Below are 18,383 nucleotides of genomic sequence, written 5' to 3' on the forward strand. Positions count from 1 at the left end.
AGAGAGATTCAGTTTCAAGGAAGTTGAGTGCACTAACTCTACTATCACTCTGTCAACAACGACCTGGCCCCCGAAGATACAGCATGCCTGGCTGGACCGGCAAGACGTGGCAGTGTTTTGTCTCTTTCTCTTCCACTCCCCCTTTCCTTTTGTGAAACCTGCCGCGGTTTCTGTGTCCACCAGGAAGTGTCAAGAGGTGTTCCAGGAGGTCGGATGCATACCAACACCACTTGACGTATTTGCAATCAATCATTTGTTGGCAGCTTTGTGCATGATGCAGCAGGTTTTCAAGATGATGAGATCAAGAAAAGGCAGCCACTGATCTCTGAATGTTAAAGTTATCTAATTGAACTTCAAAGACCTTTGCTAAGGCATTTTGTAGCTTGAAGAATACTTTTCAAGGGGGTGTCAGTTGGGCCTCTTTGATGCCTGTTAATATGGTACTGTCTCCATTCAGATTAAACAAGACAAGTGCCTGGACAGTCAGTATGTCATTTGTCACCTGGAAGAAATGACTTGAGCCAGGCATACTAGGTCTTGAGTGGGATGCACACTTTGGTAAAGCTATGAAAACCCAGCGACTTGGTGCTTTTGATGTGTCAAGAAACCAAGATGTTCAGATTTATGTCATCTATTCTTGGACCTGATGTTACTTGATGGCATTAACAATATCAATAAATTCCATCCTGGCCCAGTTCAGGTTTAGATAGGAATCCAACATCCAGGCTTAGAAAATAGTGAGACAATGCTTCTGCTACACAGAGTAGTGGCTCTATTTAGCCTTCTGGGTATCATAAAAATATTAATGGATGCTGGTGTATTTGCAGACCAGTAACACGCTAGGGGCTCCATGTACAAACTGAAAATCACAGGTGAGAGGATTGAGGCTTAGCGGCATAGCATGTTATGTGTGAAGTGGAATAATACATGAAGGAGCTCCTCTGTAACACGTGGAGTCTGGGTTTCAGGTACAGCTCAAACCACTATACAGTTAAAGCCTTAAAGAGCTTACGTAAAAATAATGCAATGAAAATTTGGAAAATCACCATAATGTTCAGGTTGGAACCAAGACACCTAAAGTCATGAACCTCAAGTGCCTTTGGCCAGATTGATGTTGATTGTTAGCTGAGGGCAACGTTTCCATCTTTGCAGTTAGATATATTTTTAGGCCAATAAATTGTCTGGTGGGATGTGGATCCTATATCCGGACAAAGCTCCAGTCGGTGGGGGCCACCAGCACTTATTTTTAGGGACCACCATTTATCTTTCAACATCAAACATTTAGAGAGCAAGAGAGAGAAAACCACACACAACTGAAAGATGGAGGAAGACAATGGCCGAAAACCTGTCTCAAAGAGAGAAAGCAAAAACCTGCAAGATCAATATAAATGGGCAGGGAATGTGTGGAAGTGGATTAAAGAGGCATGAGGTGGATTTAGGGCTGCGCAACCTTGGTATTTTTTGAGCTGATATTCAATTGCATCAGCCGCACACTTCTGAGCAGAGCTTTGGGCTCTAGCACTCATTCTTTTACAAGTTAAGCACTTCACCAGGGAAGTCCGATGCAAGGTTGCAAAGCATGTGCTTGTTAAAAGTTTGTAGCGGTTTGCTTTGGTGAAGAATATTATGTTTAGACTGCCACATTTTGTAAGCTTGAAGATGTCAAGTCGGATTAATGAGCAGGAAGTAAGTGATCAAGGACCTACCAGGTTGACGAAGATTGACGGAAAATGTATTTAAAGATAGTAACACCTGATGAAGTCTAAATTTAGTAGTGTCCCTCATGTCACAAAATTCACCAATAGGAGACAGTTTATGCCATATGTTAATCACAGCACTAATGGTTTGAATGTAGAAATTGCACTGACACATTTAATTAATGTGCATTCGTAGAATTCAACATAGGTGGTATTTGAATTAAATCAAATGTTATAAGGATTAAACTGATATTTTTATGTAATTTAGACTGTAGACTAATAGAATGTATTAAAATAATATTGAATTTCTAATGATTAATGAATTAAAAATACATGCAAAAATGAAAGAAATGTACTTCCCTGTTATACCTAATGAAATGCATTAACAACGTTTTTCCGTTTAAAGTGAATGTAACACACATATCAGTGAAGTATTATTGCTGTTGAATTCATAAGTGTATATTAAATGTGCTTTATTAAAACATATTAATTACATTTATTGTTATAATTCTCTTGCGTCAGCTTAAGTGAGGCCTGCTAAGCTTGTATTTCGTGACTGTGCAGGAAATGTTGATTCATTCCTTAACATGAGTTTTCTTTCAGACTTTGTTCCCATGAGAAGACTAGCTTTTGGCAGTAGGACCCTATCGTTTAGACATATAGAGAAAGTGTAAAGTGTCCTTGAGTGCAGAACATGGATTGCCTTTGTATATAATTGTTTCAAACTTATGTGGAGTCACATGGATGGAAGATGTTCCCATGACAGAACTGGCAAAGATGTGAATGTTTTGGTTTGGAGTCTTGTGATCGATTTCTATTGGATCATGCCCCCTTCAACATAATCTGGACTGCTGTCTTTGGCAAATCAGAATGCTTTATGAACGTTGATATATCGATGATCAGTTGGACTTTCATCAGATGTTTTCCAGATTTCCCACTCTGATGCTGTCAGAGATCTTTAGATGCTTTGCCGATAAAGAACCCTGTATACTGTGTCCCTTGGAGAGGTATCTACCTCTCTGCCTTTGCCCCTTTGAGATGCCCTTTTGAGACTTAAAAACCTTTCTTCCAAATCCCCTTCAGAAGACTCTTGATCAAGCTTCTGATATGCTGACGCCTTCCCTTTACACCAATACTTTGCCTATCTTAGCTAGTAACTTGCAGTCTGAAATTACCTTTATCCAAATTAATGTGCTTTTTGTTTTTTGCCCGCATGTTTTCCGCACCACACATGATTTGGCCAACTGTAGGGTTTTCCCAGTGCCTTGCTAAATTATCACTATGCTAAATTGAATTGACTGATGATTTCTAATCCTGGGCAACTCTTGATTTCTGTATCTTAGATATTTCTTTTGATGTTAAGTAGTGTGCTTCTTGACTGCCTCCTTCAGTTAATGTTCATCCTCCTGAACTTATTTTGTCGCGTTGGTGATTATTTATCTTTATAACCTGGTCTTGCAACCTGTTTACATTACTTTGAGCTCGAGTTTGTAATAAATCCCTTAACTCTATTTCTGACTGGAGACTTCCTCCTGTGGTCACATTAGTCATGGGGTGTGTAAATTAATTGGGTATGTATTGAAATTGTGTTAGTGGTTCTACCACCCCCTGTCGCACGGCCCAAAGATCCATCCACCTCGAACGCCACTGAATCCTGCAAAGGATAAAAATGCCCCACCACACCCGTCAACCTGATTCTCACAATATCAATATTATTAATCTAATAATTGTAAAAAGGATCAAGTGGGACATGACATTGGAATCAGACACACTTCCCTCTATCTGTAACATAGTGATTCTTGCTCTGGAAGTAGCCTCCTTAATTTCCTTAAATGACCCACATTCCAGTGTTTACACCAATCACTTCTTCAGAAACTATCTGGGTTTTTCACTAAAGTTGGAGGATCTGGAAGTAGGTAGGATTTGTTCCCTCACTGGCAGATAGGACTTGTACAGAAGCTTATAGAGTCTTATTAATAGCACTTCAATGAGCAATTAAAGAAAGCATATTTAAAGTAAGAAAAGCTTGTAATTTGATTTAGAGAGTGGAAAAAGGAGAGTGTGGGAAAGGAAACAATGGACTGGCTTATTATTTGCAATAAGAACTAAGGACGCACAACTTTTCTGACCTTTCTCACTTTGTCATGCATGCAAGACATCCCATCACTCTCAAGGTGCATATTTGCCCATATATATGATTTGAGAATTTGCCACTACTGAATGACGGTTGTATTTAAGGTCGGTGCCTACTGAAAATGACAAACTCAAGGCCATAACTGAGCCTGCCCTTATAACTGAAACCTTTAAGCTTTCTCTTGATAATAGAAGCTGTCCTCTCCCAGAAATCTTGTAAAGCCCCCAATCCTAGGCATGGATGGGGGTAAAAAATATACAGATGTATAAAAAGGAAAATCATAGTGATCCAAAAATTCTAGCCTGATTGATCATTTGTAAAAGATTTCCAACATGGTGCTGGCAAAACTAAAAGATTGGATTAATGCAGACAATGTGATTTCAGCTTATTAGGCAGTTTTAACAAGAACATGAGCACCCATATACAGTGGTGGACGTGGCATCCTTGGCTTGGGTTCCCCTAACATTTTGCCCCCTGACTTCCTGTGCTGCTGATCTTGTTTTTGCTGGCTTTAGGACTCAGGGCACTTTACCACTGCTAACCAGTGCTAAAGTACAGGTGCTCTCTGCTTAAAACATGGCAACATTGTCTTATCCACAATTGGCATATTTAATTTACTTATAAGTCCCACGTAAGGTGTACTACTTGTGCCCGAGGCCTGTAAATTAATGCTACTGGTGGGCATGCAACATTGATTGTGCCACCCACTTCAGTGACCCTGCACACATGACTCAAGCCTGTCATTGCAGAGCCTGTGTGTGCAGTTTTAAACTGCCATGTTGACCTGGCAAGTTAAACCTCTTGCTAGGCCCAAACCTTCCTTTTTATACATATGTCACCACTAAGTTAGACCCTGGACAGCCCAAAGGGCAGGGTGCAACACATTTAAAAAGGTGGACATGTACATTAAGTTTTACATGTCCAGGTAGTGAAAAACTCTGAAGTGTGTTTTTCACTACTGCAAGGCCTTTCTCTCCCATAGGTTAACATCAGGATTGTCTTATTATATTTTCTAAGTGTAATTTCCAATTGGGAAGAGAAGGAACCCCCAAGTTGGGTGTCTCTGGAATCACAATTTAAAATCACAACTGATGGCGAAGTCAGATTCTTTATCACAATTCTGAAATTGCAGCTGTTAGGAAGTTGGCATTCTCTTAACTTGAATCATCTAGTGCCTTCTGCCTGTCTCTGAGTACATGTCTGGGTGAGGGACAGCTGGCCTCTTGTGCATTCCCTTGAGACAGCCACATACAAATGTAGCTGAAGTGTGACTGATGGGCTATCAACATTCTGATGGCTCATCCTGAGCAGGATGGGAGAGTGGCGCTGAAACACCTGAATGAGCTTAGTCCTGACAGAACACAAACGGCTGCATAACCCCCTGTAGCAAGTCCGGAGCCAGGGCAGGAAGGGCAGGGACTCTGTGCACTTCAAAGGCATTTCTTTGAAGCTCCCTGACTTGAAAGGCACCACCAAATCAGTAAACGTCTGGATCTGAAGACATTTCGCCGGGGAGACGGACTGCTATGCTGCTGAAGGGACTGTCACTCTGCTGGACTCTGCTGGATCTTTCTGGACTCCTGCTGTACTGCACCTGCCTTACTGCCTGCTGCCCTCCTTACATGGGAGTGAGAAGGATTCGACCTGCATCTCTACATCCCCAAAACCAAAGTGACTCCAAGTGCTTGATGGCTTGCCTCCTGTTCTGAAGTCTCAGGGACATCAAAGTCTTCACTTCATCAGGCAAAGGCACCTGGACTTTGCTTGCTGCACATCTTGCCTTGCCAACTGGTGCCAATCCAGTCCTTGGCCCTTGGAAGTTAACATAAATTGCTGCAATTGCAAAATCCATACATAGCAGTCGATGCACCGGTCGGAACGGATCTCCTCTGGATGCCAACGTATAAGCAATGAGGACAAAAACATTGCATCACTAGCTGAATGGCTCAAAGACGATGCATTGCCTACATCGCTAAGGAACCGCCAATGACGCATCTTGGATTGCACGGCTTAGAACCTATGCATTGCCCACATCCAGCAGGATTGATGCAGATGCATCATCTCCTCTGCTCCACGCATATGGCCCTGTCGACGGCGCAGCAAGGTACTTTTTCAGCTGGACATGGTTGGTATTTGTATGTGATGTCACTCCATTGCGGTCAGCCTGACTTTTCAGATTTCACCTGGTCTAGCGCAACCAGACAGCCCAATTGCCTCTTTATGCTTTTAAGCACTGGATTGCATTTTAATCTCTACAAATGCATATAGTAACTTCTACTTATTGGATTTTTGTCATTTTTGTCTTGTTTTGTTAATTAAATTAAGCTCTATTTTACTAACCCGGTGTGGTATTTTTTTGTTTGGTGGCATCACTGTGTTACTGTTTCAGGTGCTGCACAAATACTTTACACAGTGCTTCTTAAATTAAGCCTACCTGCTCTGTGCCAAGCTACCAGAGGAAGAGCACAGGTTAATTTATGGTGTGTATATGCCTTACCCTGACTAGGACTGTGGTTCCTACTTGGACAGGGTGCATACCTCTGCCAATCAAAAACCCATTTTCTATCATTTGTGATCAGCGGTGCAGACAGGACTTGTGTGTTTCCAGTGCCTTACAATAATTTGATATACAGTACCACTCCATACCTAAGACCAATTTGTATTTGAATAAATTCTTCTTGATTTGCATTTTTTCCACCCTTCCTAATTGGCATGTTTAATTGTTTTCTCCATTATTGGCATTTTTGCCTTTTCCTAAAATCATGTCTCTGACTAGAGGTTCTACATCTGCAACTACAAAAACTTGAGAGTTACACTGTGGCCCAGCTCTAGGTTTTCTGCAAGGGGTTTGAGCTTTCTGCAAAAGGCTTCACCAGATGGTGGAGCTGCAAAAGGCGTTGAGGGTCTGGATAGAAGCTCAGGATGCCACACCTGTAACCCCAGAGGGAAATGATGAGAACTGGATGATGATGAGGAGCTGGGGCAGAATTCACTGGATAATCTGGCACTGCCTATGGGACAAAGGGCTAATGTCCTGTAAGGAGCAGCAATTGCCATCATAGCAGGGAGCAGTGTATCATCATAAAGCTTGTCCCAAAAAGAGAAACAGAATTGCCCTAGAAAAGAGAATCAACTTGGAGCATTTGACTCATCAAAGGAGCCTAAAGGAACTGGACCGAAAAGCTAAACAAATATAATCCAGTGGTAGCAGCAATTCTTCAGTGCCCTCTGACAAGAAGGTCCACATCCAAAAGGGTTTGGTGTCTGACTTTCTGGTGGGACACGACATAGATAGATGGTTTGAGGCCTCTGAAATTGCCTTACGGATACACAAGCTCCCTGAGCTAGTATGTGGAGGCATATCATAAATGAGGGAAAGTGGAGTGACAGGATGAGGTACCCCCTCTGCCCCCCAAGGAAGGAAGCCCTAATTAGGAAATCTGGTTTGACCTCCGAGAAGTACAGGCAGAAGTTCAGGGACAGTCAGAAGCTATCCCAACAGTCCTGGGTGGATTGTGTTGGCACCCAAGGTTGCCCCTCTAGGTGTCACACCCGAACTTCGGGTTCTGTTTGGACTACTGTGGGCTCAATGGGACCACCAAGACTGATGCTACTCCACCCCTTGAGCTGATGAAGTCTTAGAACGGCTTGGAGCTGCCATGTTCCTCAGCACGTTTGACTTCATTTATGAATACTGGTAGATTGCCTTGACTGAGGGGTCCAAAGATAGGTTTGCATTTACTACCACTGAAGGGCACTTCCACTTCTGGGCGATGCACTTTGGGCTACAAAACACCTCTGCCACAATCCAGAGGTTGGTCAACCAGGTCCTAGCTGGACTGGAGAACTTCAGTGGTGCATACCTAGACAATATTTTGATCTTCAGTTCTAGCTGGGAGGACCACCTGTGCCACCTTAAGGAAATGCTAAAGGCTCAGCGGAGTACAGGCTTGACTATCAAGGCAAGTAAGATCCAGATAGGGAAGGGTTCAGTGGTCTACTTGGATCACCAAGTGGGAGGTGGCAAGGTGTGGCCTCTCCAGGCCACAATTGAAACTTGTCTGACTTGGGAACCCCTCAAGACCCAGACAGAAGTGACAGCCTTCCTAGGCCTCAATGGCTATTACAGAAGATTTGTCATTGGATAGGGCACCAATGTTACCCCTTGACAGAGCTGACAGGAACAGCTTCGGCACATGATCTGGACAGAGGCATGCCAGAAAGCTTTTGACACCCTGAAGGAGGCCATGTGCACAGCACCCATGCTCAAGGCCCCTGACTTCTCAAAATAATTCATTGTGTAGACAGATGCCTCACAGCATGGTGTAGGGGCTGTGCTCTCACAGCTAAACGAAGAGGTCCTGGATCAGCCTGTAGCCTTTCTCAGTAGGAGGTTACTTCCCAGAGAGCAGAGGTGTAGCGCAAAAGAAAGGGAAGGACATGTAAAGCTTAAAGGTACATGTCCAACTTTTTTAAATGCACTGCACCCTGCCCCCCTGGGCTGCCAAGGGCCTCCCCTACGGGTGAATTATATGGTTTAAAAGGGAGGCATTGGGACTGGTAAAACGTTTATTTTGATATATAAATGATAGAATGTGCACCACAATTTATGTAAATCATCAATACTTTTTAGTAAATGCTCAAAGGCATAGTTTTAGTGTGCGACCTTAGTGCATGCTCTGTCCAAAACATGCTAAAAAATTGACATAAGCTGATGCGCAAATGGGACATTAGTCCCAAGGTGTGCTACTTATATGTCCATAAGCAAAGTCAGTCCAGTTTAATCAATTTAATCAATACTTACTCAAGTTTTAAACGTCAAAATTTTATTAGAAACTTGATGATTCCATTTTTTCACATACATGTAGACCATGGCAAATGTTTCTTTGACATATGTTGTTTTCAAGATCCATAAAAGCCATTTCATCATCAACCAAGTGCATTTCTGGGCAACTGTAATGGGAGAAATGGAAAAATATCATAACAGAATCAGCAATAAACAACATGGTATCAATAAGCAAAAAAATAATAATGTAATTTTGTTTGTTTCAATGCCAAGTGCAACTTGGAAACAGAGTCATTCACCAGGCTGATCTATGAACATAGTTTCCTGAAACAAATTTAAAGTGAATGTTTATATAACATGACATACACGAAGAACCTTGGTTAAGTGATTAGCCCCAATTAGTCCTAAAAGAAAAGCCTAAGTGACTCCTACTCAGTGTATAAAATTGAATACACATTGCTGTCAATATAAAATATCTCCTATGGTTATCCATGATTAAAAAAAAATGTGCTCTACATATAGTGAAGACCACAACACAAGCCCGATGTAAACAAACAGTTTACTCATGTAATAATAATCATTGAAAAAAATCCACTATTATATCTGGAGATCATTTCCATAGTATACATATTGCAAATGCAACACAGAGCTCACGCAGCCCATATGTACGACTGTGCTATGAAAAAATGTGACAGTTAAACTATGGCTTTAAGTAAAAAGACATTAACCAGCATATCAAAAAAAGTATTCAGTTTACCTCCAGCGGAACTGACTGACCAGTTGCGGCCTGACCATCCATAAGTCCTCTATCAATGCGAAACAATAAGTCAATCAGATGAAAAGCAGCACCCAAAACACCACGCTCACCAGTTTTAAAGAATCAAAGGCTGCTCTAATAGAACAAGTTTGGCAACTATAAACAACCTTGGCATTAAGCCTTACAAAACTAAATCATGTCCTCATTAATACATTAAATACCTCCTAACACAAACCCCACCCTCTAATAAAATTCAATGCCCCTTCACAACCCCCCCTTGCAACCAAAAATCCAGTACCCCTCTGCCTTGATCTCCACTTCATGTTGTTACCCTTGCCCCTCCATCCCTTTGGTCCTTCTCAATATCCCTGCCCTCTCCTTGTTCTGGTTTCCGTAAAACCCATAAGTGTTTTCCTGCCCCACCCAATTCTACTATTTCCTGACAAGAAAAAAAGTGAACGTAAGTATCCATCCGAGAACTGCTCACCTAATAAATCAGCAATCCTCAGTTGTAATTCAAGGAGACAAAATTAATTACCCAAGAAAGATAAATGGACTCCATCCTGCCTATAAAGGGACACATCATTCGGAACAATTTCTAAATTCTGCAAAACTGAAATCCCTTGCTTCCAACAAAAACCCTCATTTCCATGTTTATCTTTTTCTGCTGTTTCTTAATATCAGAAAAATTCCTCGCACCTCTCTAAATCCACCTAGGCACCAGTTCTGTCCACACGATGTGTGTCCCAGACTATCTTTCTTGCAACCTAAGTAAATCAAATTTCATAGCTTTCAATGGGCCAACACCTGAAAGTGAAACTAAATTGTTCTCCCCTAAATGTAATACTAATAAATCAGGAAAGAAACCCCTAGCCATTTTTCTTGAGAGCACTCCCAATATTTCACCCCATCTCATCCCAATTTTACCACCCCACCAAATTTTTCCTCTGGCACCGTCAAGTCCCAACTGACAACCGAAAAATAGTCGCTCGTGCTGCTTTGCTGCCCAGCACACAAAAGAGTGCCCCACAATCCAAACTGATGAACTGGAACTGTCAGGACCCACCACACAAACTGAAAAGAAAAAGAAAGTTACCCTAAGAAAACAACAAACAAAAAAGGAAAAGATAAGCACGTTAAATTGCTGAAGGACTCGGTCTGATATATTGTTTAAAGCAATGTGACCTCCAATGCCCAAGATTTATAATTGCTTTATCGCCTTTACCTGCCCTTATGGTATCCGTAGCAGCTCCGATACGAAAGGAATGCATCCCATATACTTTAGGAGATGTCCCCAACTTACCATTGTCACCCTCAAAACAGCGAAGAGCGAAAAGAAGTTAGGCAGGAACCATTCTCATGCATAAACACATATTTACCAATATGAGATAAAAGGAAGTAGAAAACAAAACCCAACAATTTAAGGGGCAATCTGAATGAAAATTCGCCCTCAAAAGAACTTCATGACCCCTTCCCAACTGATCAGTTTTTGAGGTGACCAACCTGAATTTGACTCCATCTTCCATGATTCTTGCGTGATAACGTTGCAAGTCATTGCTAACTTTTGCCCCAGCAACTCTGAAATTCTGAAGGCACCATGATACAAACAAGACATACGTAAGAACAGAGCCACCTCCCAAGAAGAAAAGCATATTGTGTGTGGAATTGCCAAAATGTCCCTTAACAACTTAACAGTAACGGGACACCTATCAACCCTTGCTCAACCCTTCCCCCTAGCCCAACCGGAAACAATTCTTCTGCAGATTTTACCCTCCATTGGATCGTAACCCCAATAATATTTACCATAAAATGAAATACCTGACATCTTCCCAGATATTGTAACACCAGCCAATCTCAGATCAGTCTGTTTCATATGAATCAAACAGCATCATCACACCTGTGCAATAGCACATAAGGGCCTTCCCACCTCCTAACAGCACCTGATTTAAGGAATTCAAATCAAGCCTTATTATAACTCTTCTGAGTAGATGGAGCTATGGTTTGAATAATCAACTGTAACATCCTCAGATTCCCATCTCCCAAAGATCATGTGGCAGAGCCATCTTCTGAACATCCACTCCTGGTGCCAGTCCACGGAATATCCACCACTGTGAACGAGATAGTGCATCAGCGATATCATTAATTACCCCTGGAACATATCTGGCCTTAAATAAATGTTGAACTTCAAGCAGTTTAGCAGAAAGAGCCTCAACAACTTCAAAACTTTTTAATCACGAGCTTTTTGCAAATTTTCCAAACCACTGTTTGAATATCAAAATTAAACAACACATGCCTATTGGCAAATTTGTCAACCCATAGTACCAGAGTGACCAGCAGAGGAAAAAACTCCAAGAAAGCAATACTGTGTTGTGCTGCCCACCAAGATTCAGGCCAAGTTTCAGCAGCCCATTGGCCATCCCAAAACACACCAAAACCATGTGCTCTAGCTGCATCAGAAACAAATTGCACTTGCCACGACCAATCCTCGTCATCTGCGAACATCGTCACTCCATTGAATTGTTTCAGGAAAGAAATCCACATTGCAAATCTGCTTTAATGCTGGCCTTACGCCGAATACAGTGGTGTGGCAAAACTTCACCTTTTACTGCAAAGCCAAGTTGCCTGCAAGAGGCTCTTCCCACTCTCACCACTCGACAGGCAAAATTCAAATGTCCCAACAAAGCTTGCACCTGCCATAACTCAAGCATAAGTTTGCTCCCTGCCTCTTCCAGCAGGGAAATCTACTTATTCACTTTATCAAGTAGCAACATTACTTCCATTTTGACAGAGTCCAATTCTATACCCAAAAATGTAATGCAAGTAGATGGATCTTCTGTTTTATCCAGTGCCAGTGGAACTCCCAACTCTTCCATGGCCATCTGAAAATTCTCTACAGCTCTCTGACACTCGTTGGACCCAGCCCGCCTAACCATAAAAAAGTTATCCAATTAATGTGTCACTTGAGGAAAACCACTCCAGTGCTGAAAAAACACTGCAAAAACCAACTGAAGGTTTCAAAAGGAGAACAAGAAACTGAGCACCCCATTGGCAACATCCTAGCAACAAAATAACATCATCAAACTGTAAACCTATAAGAGAGGAATCATCAGGATGAACAGGCAATAATCTAAATGCAGACTGAATACTAGACTTCACCATTTCTGCCCCTATTCCACAGGCCCTTACCAGAGCAATAGCATCCTCAACTGAAGCATAATGAACTATGGAATTTTCCTCTGCAATGAAATCATTTATATATTCCCCAAAAGTCTAAGACAAATGGTGAATAAGCCTAAATTCTCCGTGTTGCTTTTTTGGGACAACCCCCAGTGGTGAGATGGTTAAACCAGGAAAAGGCCAAAAATCAAAGGGGCCAACAATTCTGCCACATTCCAGTTCCTTCTTATGCTTACCTCTCACTACATCTTGGTTTTCAACAGCAGATCTCACATTATTTGCCCATCTGCGTACACTGGGACCTTGATAACACAACCGAAAAGCTTTTCCAAACCCCCAATACAATACCTTAGCCTCCTCCTGTAGTGGATAAAACTGTAACCAGTAGCTCAAAATATCAAATTTAATAGGAGTAGGGCCCACCGGTGACCCCTTCCCCTGTCCCCACCTCTACCTAAATTGCTCTACCCATTGCACCCTCCCCAAAGCACTACAACAATGGGTATCTTCTCCCACAGTTTGTGCAATCATGCCTGAATTTACACTGGAGGCGCGTGCATGAGCCTCTGTTAAAGAACCAACAAAATCAATTTTGGGGAACTGACCTCTGGCAAATACACCCTCCCTTAATTAGGTGGAACGTTCCTGAAAGGGTTTGTATTGTAATGGAAGACCACTGGCTGTGTGTACAACTGTAGCATTCTTGGAATTACGTAGCCACTGCATCCATAATCTGTTATTGATTTCCACCTTTTCATTCTCTGGAAATGAGGCCATCTGAGCTCTAAATTCCTCATCCTGCCTTAACCAACCAAACCCTCCTTAGTCCATTTGAGCCTGTGGAACAAAGCAACACATCACTCAGGATGCTGCTCACAATATACACTTGCAAATATAAGGAAAGCAGACGTCCAGTTCTCTATAGTAGTAGGTATTTTGAGCCTCTTAGCTAATTCCTAGTCTTTCTCTTTGGATCCCTCTTTGGCCTGAACCTCTCTATGTAACAACTTAGGCCCTCATTACAACCCTGGCGGTCAGTGTTAAAGCGGCGGTAATACCGCCAACAGGCCGGCGGGAAAAAAAATGGAATCACGACCATGGCGGAAACCGCCAACATAGACAGCCACTTTAACACTCCGACCGCCACGGCAGTAGAAACAAACACTGCGGAGGTCACCGCCAACAGACAGGTGGAAGACAAAGTATCGCCCACTGTATTTCAAGATGCCTATCCGCCACCTTTTCTGGGGCGGAACCAACGCGATCAAAAGCACGGCGGAAACAGTACACAGAAGGGAAAACACTTACCTCTCGACACTCAACGAGGAACCAGGACACCATGGAGCCCGAACTACACGTCCTGCCCCTGCTGGTGTATCTTCTCATCTACCAGGAGTACGAACAGCGGCGACGACCACGGTGAGTACTGCACCTACAACACAGGGGAGGGGGGGAAGAGAGTGACACACACACGCAACACGCAATACCCCCATCCCCACCCTCACCCACAACAACATGCACACAAATATATGCAGCAACATTACATATACACCCCCTCACCCCCTGGAAAAATGCAAGGACAAAAGGAAATGATTGTAAAGAGTGTAATCATGAAAAATCAGATAGTCAAAAATAAAAATTCAGTATATACAATTATGTACATCAACTACACAGGTCCGGATAGTGTACCAATCATTGTCCGTGGACCACTGAGCCCAAAATGCATGGGCGAAGCCCACACTAGATACCTGGTTTGAAATGGAGAGAACACTGCTGGGGCATCAGACCAAAAATATACAGGCACCTCAGGGGGAGGGGGGCACCTCAGCCAGATGAACGTACACTGCCACTGCTGCACGAAGGGGCTCCATGCCCATTGCTGTATCCTGGGGAGTGCAAAGCCACAGTCTCTCAAATCTTTCCAGTGGGTGGTTTGCCCACTGCTTTATCCAGGGGAGTGCAAAGCCACAGTCTCTCAAGTCTTTCCAGTGGGTGGTTTGCCCACTGCTTTATCCTGGGGAGTGCAAAGCCACAGTCTCTCAAGTCTTTCCAGTGGGTGGTTTGCCCACTGCTTTATCCTGGGGAGTGCAAAGCAAAAGTCTCTCAAGTCTTTTCAGTGGGTGGTTTGCCCACTGGTTCATCCTGGGGAGTGCAAACCCACAGTCTCTCAAGTCTCTCTAGTGCAGGGGTCTTCAAACTGGGGGGCGGGCCCCCCTAGGGGGGCATCAAATGATCCCAGGGGGGGCGCCAGGCTCTGGCCAAAAGAAAGATTATGCATATAATAGTGCTTTGTTTAAAGAAGAAACATGTATATTGCACTTGTAAAAAGGTAACAGAACTTAACTGCAATGTTTAAATAAGTCTAGACTTATTTAAACACTGCCAACTTAATAGAAAAGTTTTGAAAAATTCTGAGGGGGGCCCGATGATGTATTTTTTTCCACTGGAGGGGGCGCGGCATTAGCAAGTTTGAAGACCACTGCTCTAGTGGGTGGTTTGCCCACTGCTTTATCCTGGGGAGTGCAAAGCCACAGTCTTTCAAGTGGATAACAGTCTCCACTGGTCCTAGAGGGGGCTTTGTACCCAGTTTGCTTCATCCTGCCAAGGACCGAGGTAGTGGATGTGATTCTCCACTGGTTCTGGAGGGAGCTTTGTGCCCAGAGTTCTTCATCCTGCCATGGACTGAGGTAGTGGATGCCTTTCTCCACTGGTTCTGGAGGGGGCTTGGTGACCCAGAGTGCTTCATCCTACCAAGGACTGAGATAGTGGATGCCTTTCTCCACTGGTTCTGGAGGGGGCTTTGTGCCCAGAGTGCTTCATCCTGCCAGGGACTGAGGTAATGAATGCCTTTCTCCACTGGTTCTGGAGGGGGCTTTGTGCCAAGAGCGCTTCATCCTGCCAAGGACTGAGGTAGTGGATGCCTTCTCCACTGGTTCTGGAGGGGGCTTTGTGATCAGAGTGCTTCATCCTGCCAAGGACTGCGGTAGTGGATGTATCTCTCCACTGGTTCTTGAGGGGGCCTGGTGCCCAGAGTGCTCCACGTGCTGTGTGGCCGGTACAATTCCCTCACCTGGGTGTGTGTGCTACGAGATTGGCGAGGTGCAGGTAGCATGATATGCCATGGAGGCAGAGACATACCCCACACTGCTGCGGCTTCGCCTTCCACCTGCAGGTGAAAACAGTGATGGAAGTCATGCCTCATGGAAGCTGCCCAGGGTCGATGAACTCTCCTCCAGCCTCGGACGACTGGGGATGGTAGACATGTCAGCAGTAGTGCCACTGTCCGAGTACGTCACGGGCCGGTGGCGGTGCTTGCGGCAGTGTCTGTGGCGGTGGTGCTTGCGGCGGTGTCTGTGGCGGCAGTGCATGGGTCAGCACCTTCAGAGGGACACAGCAGGATGTCTCCTGCAGCCTTGGATGGCTGCCCACTGGGAAAGAGGCTGGGGACTGTCGCTGAGGCGTGCCAGTGGTGGTGCAGGTGGCGTGCAGGTGGCGGTCGTGGTGGCGGGGCAGCTAGCGGTGTTCGCCACCATACAGGTTGGTGTGGTCATGGACAGAAGTTGTGACACTGGTCCCTCAGTCGGTGCCACCAGGCCCTCTCCTGACCTGCTCGTCTGCTTTTGGCCCTTCCCCACCTTTGATGGTGCCGCAGTTGTCTTGCCACTATCCCCTTTTATTTTTGCTGAGCCCTTGGTGGCTGGTAGTTCCGACTTCTCCCTTTGGGATGTGGGCACCTTTTTCACCTTGGCAGGTGGCAGAATGTCTTTGCCCTCACTACGTGGCACACTGGCAGCTCTTATGGGTGGTGTACTTGATGACCCCGCAGTTGCTGGCACCACTGTGCCTGGGGATTTGGTGGCTGAGGTGCTGGGCTGGGACCTGGAAAGCCTGGCCCTAGGAGAAGGACGGGGGTAAGGTGAAGGGAAGAGGTCAAAGTTTGCCATGAAAAGTTTTTTAGACACACTGGGACGGGGAGATGGAGGAGGTTTGGAGTGGAGGAAGAGGTAGTGGAGGTGTACGTCTGCTGAATCTGGGTGAAGGTGCATGAGCTGGAGGATGTTGTGATGTGGATGGCTGTTGGGTGGGTGTGTGCCTGCGTTTGTGTACTTTGGGAGGAGGGCTCACAGACACACTGGGAGAGGACACAGGGGATTTGTGAATGGTAGTCGGGGTGGTGAGTGCACATGATCGGTGTGTGGTGATGGGCGTGCTGGTGATGGAGGTAGTGGCTGAGGATGTAGTGCATGCAGGTGTGAGTGGAGACGAGACAGGGAGGGAAGAGGAGGACGTGGAGGGGGGGACACAGTGGAGACAGTGGATGTTGGTGTGTCTGCATGGGGATGGTGCTTGTGTGAGTACCTGTGGGATGTGTGGTGCTTATGTTTGCATGAGCCACTCTTGTGTGTTGATGTGTGTGCATGCTGGTCTGATGGTGTGCTTGGGATAGGCTGAGGTACAGGGGATTGGGTCTGGGTGGAGGAAGTTGGAGGGGGGAGTCTGGACACAGGGACAATGACTGCCATCAGTGCTGAGGCCAGAGCCTGAAATGCTCTCTGTTGGGCCGCCTGCCCAGAATGAATGCCCTCCAGGTATGCATTTGTTTGTTGCAAATGCCTCTCAACACCCGGGATGGCATTCACAATGGTAGATTGCCCAACAGTGAGGGATCTCAGGAGGTCAATAGCCTCCTCACTGAGGGCAGCAGGGCTGACTGGGGCAGGGGCTGAGGTGCCTGGGGCGAAGGAGATGCCCACCCTCCTGGGTGAGCGGGCACGGGACACACGCTGAGGGGCTGCTGGGGGGGCGGTGCTGGTAGGGGGGGTGGCGGCTGTACCTGTTGATGCGGTGGGCACAGAGGTGCCCACCACCGCAAGGGAGCTCCCATTAGAGGAGGAGTTGCTGTCACTGGTGTATGGTCCTGTCCCCGTCGTGGAGCTCCCCTCGCCCTCCGTCCCACTGGTGGCTTCAGACTCCGTTGCTTCACCCTCCAGGGCCAAGTGGGTTGCAGCTCCCTCCTGCTCCGGTGCCAAAGCTCCTCTGCCTGATGATGCTATTGCACACAAGAACAGAGAGACCACAAAAAGGGGGGGGAAGACAGAAGAAAAACATGTTCAGTGCATGCAACACCACTACCGTTGGCGGATACAACACACAGGGAGCAGCCCTCTGCACTACGCCATGCACTAACAGTTCCTAGAAATTTCACCTGACCATGGGGTACGAAGCCTAAGCCCAATTGCTGCACACCTGGAAGTCACAGGAGCCTGACTAGGTGTAGATGGTTCTTACAACTAGTGGGGTTCCACATAGCCTGCCTCACAAAGGACCTTGCCTACCAACTTCGCCCTGGCCTAGGGGAACCCACTGCCCACCTCCCCCACCCAGACACCTCGTTATGCGCGCAGAGTCAGCTGAATGTGAGTGTACTCACCCCCTTCTGGCTGCTGTGATGCCCTCAAGCTCCCATCCAACTCCGGATACGCCACCGCCAGGATCCGGGACATCAGGGGGGTCATGGTGCAACGGGCACCCCTTCCACGTTGGGAGGCCATCCCCAGCTGGGCCTCCGCCGTCTTCTTGCTCCAGCGGTGCAGGTCCTCCCATCTTTTAAGGCAGTGGGTGCTCCGTCTGTGGTAGACCCCGAAGGGTCCGAATGTCCTTGGCGATGGCACGCCAAATACCCTTCTTCTGGTGGGCGCTGACCTAGAGGAATGGTACAGGGGGAAAGGAAATTACTCACTCGTCCGGCCCATCATAGTCATTGCCCACCAGTTCCCACCCATGCCCTGACACACATACACTCACCATCCGCACATGCAGGCTTCAGCCCCT

This window comes from Pleurodeles waltl, chromosome 2_2 (assembly GCF_031143425.1).
Source record: "Pleurodeles waltl isolate 20211129_DDA chromosome 2_2, aPleWal1.hap1.20221129, whole genome shotgun sequence".
NCBI classification, from domain to species: Eukaryota; Metazoa; Chordata; class Amphibia; order Caudata; family Salamandridae; genus Pleurodeles; species Pleurodeles waltl.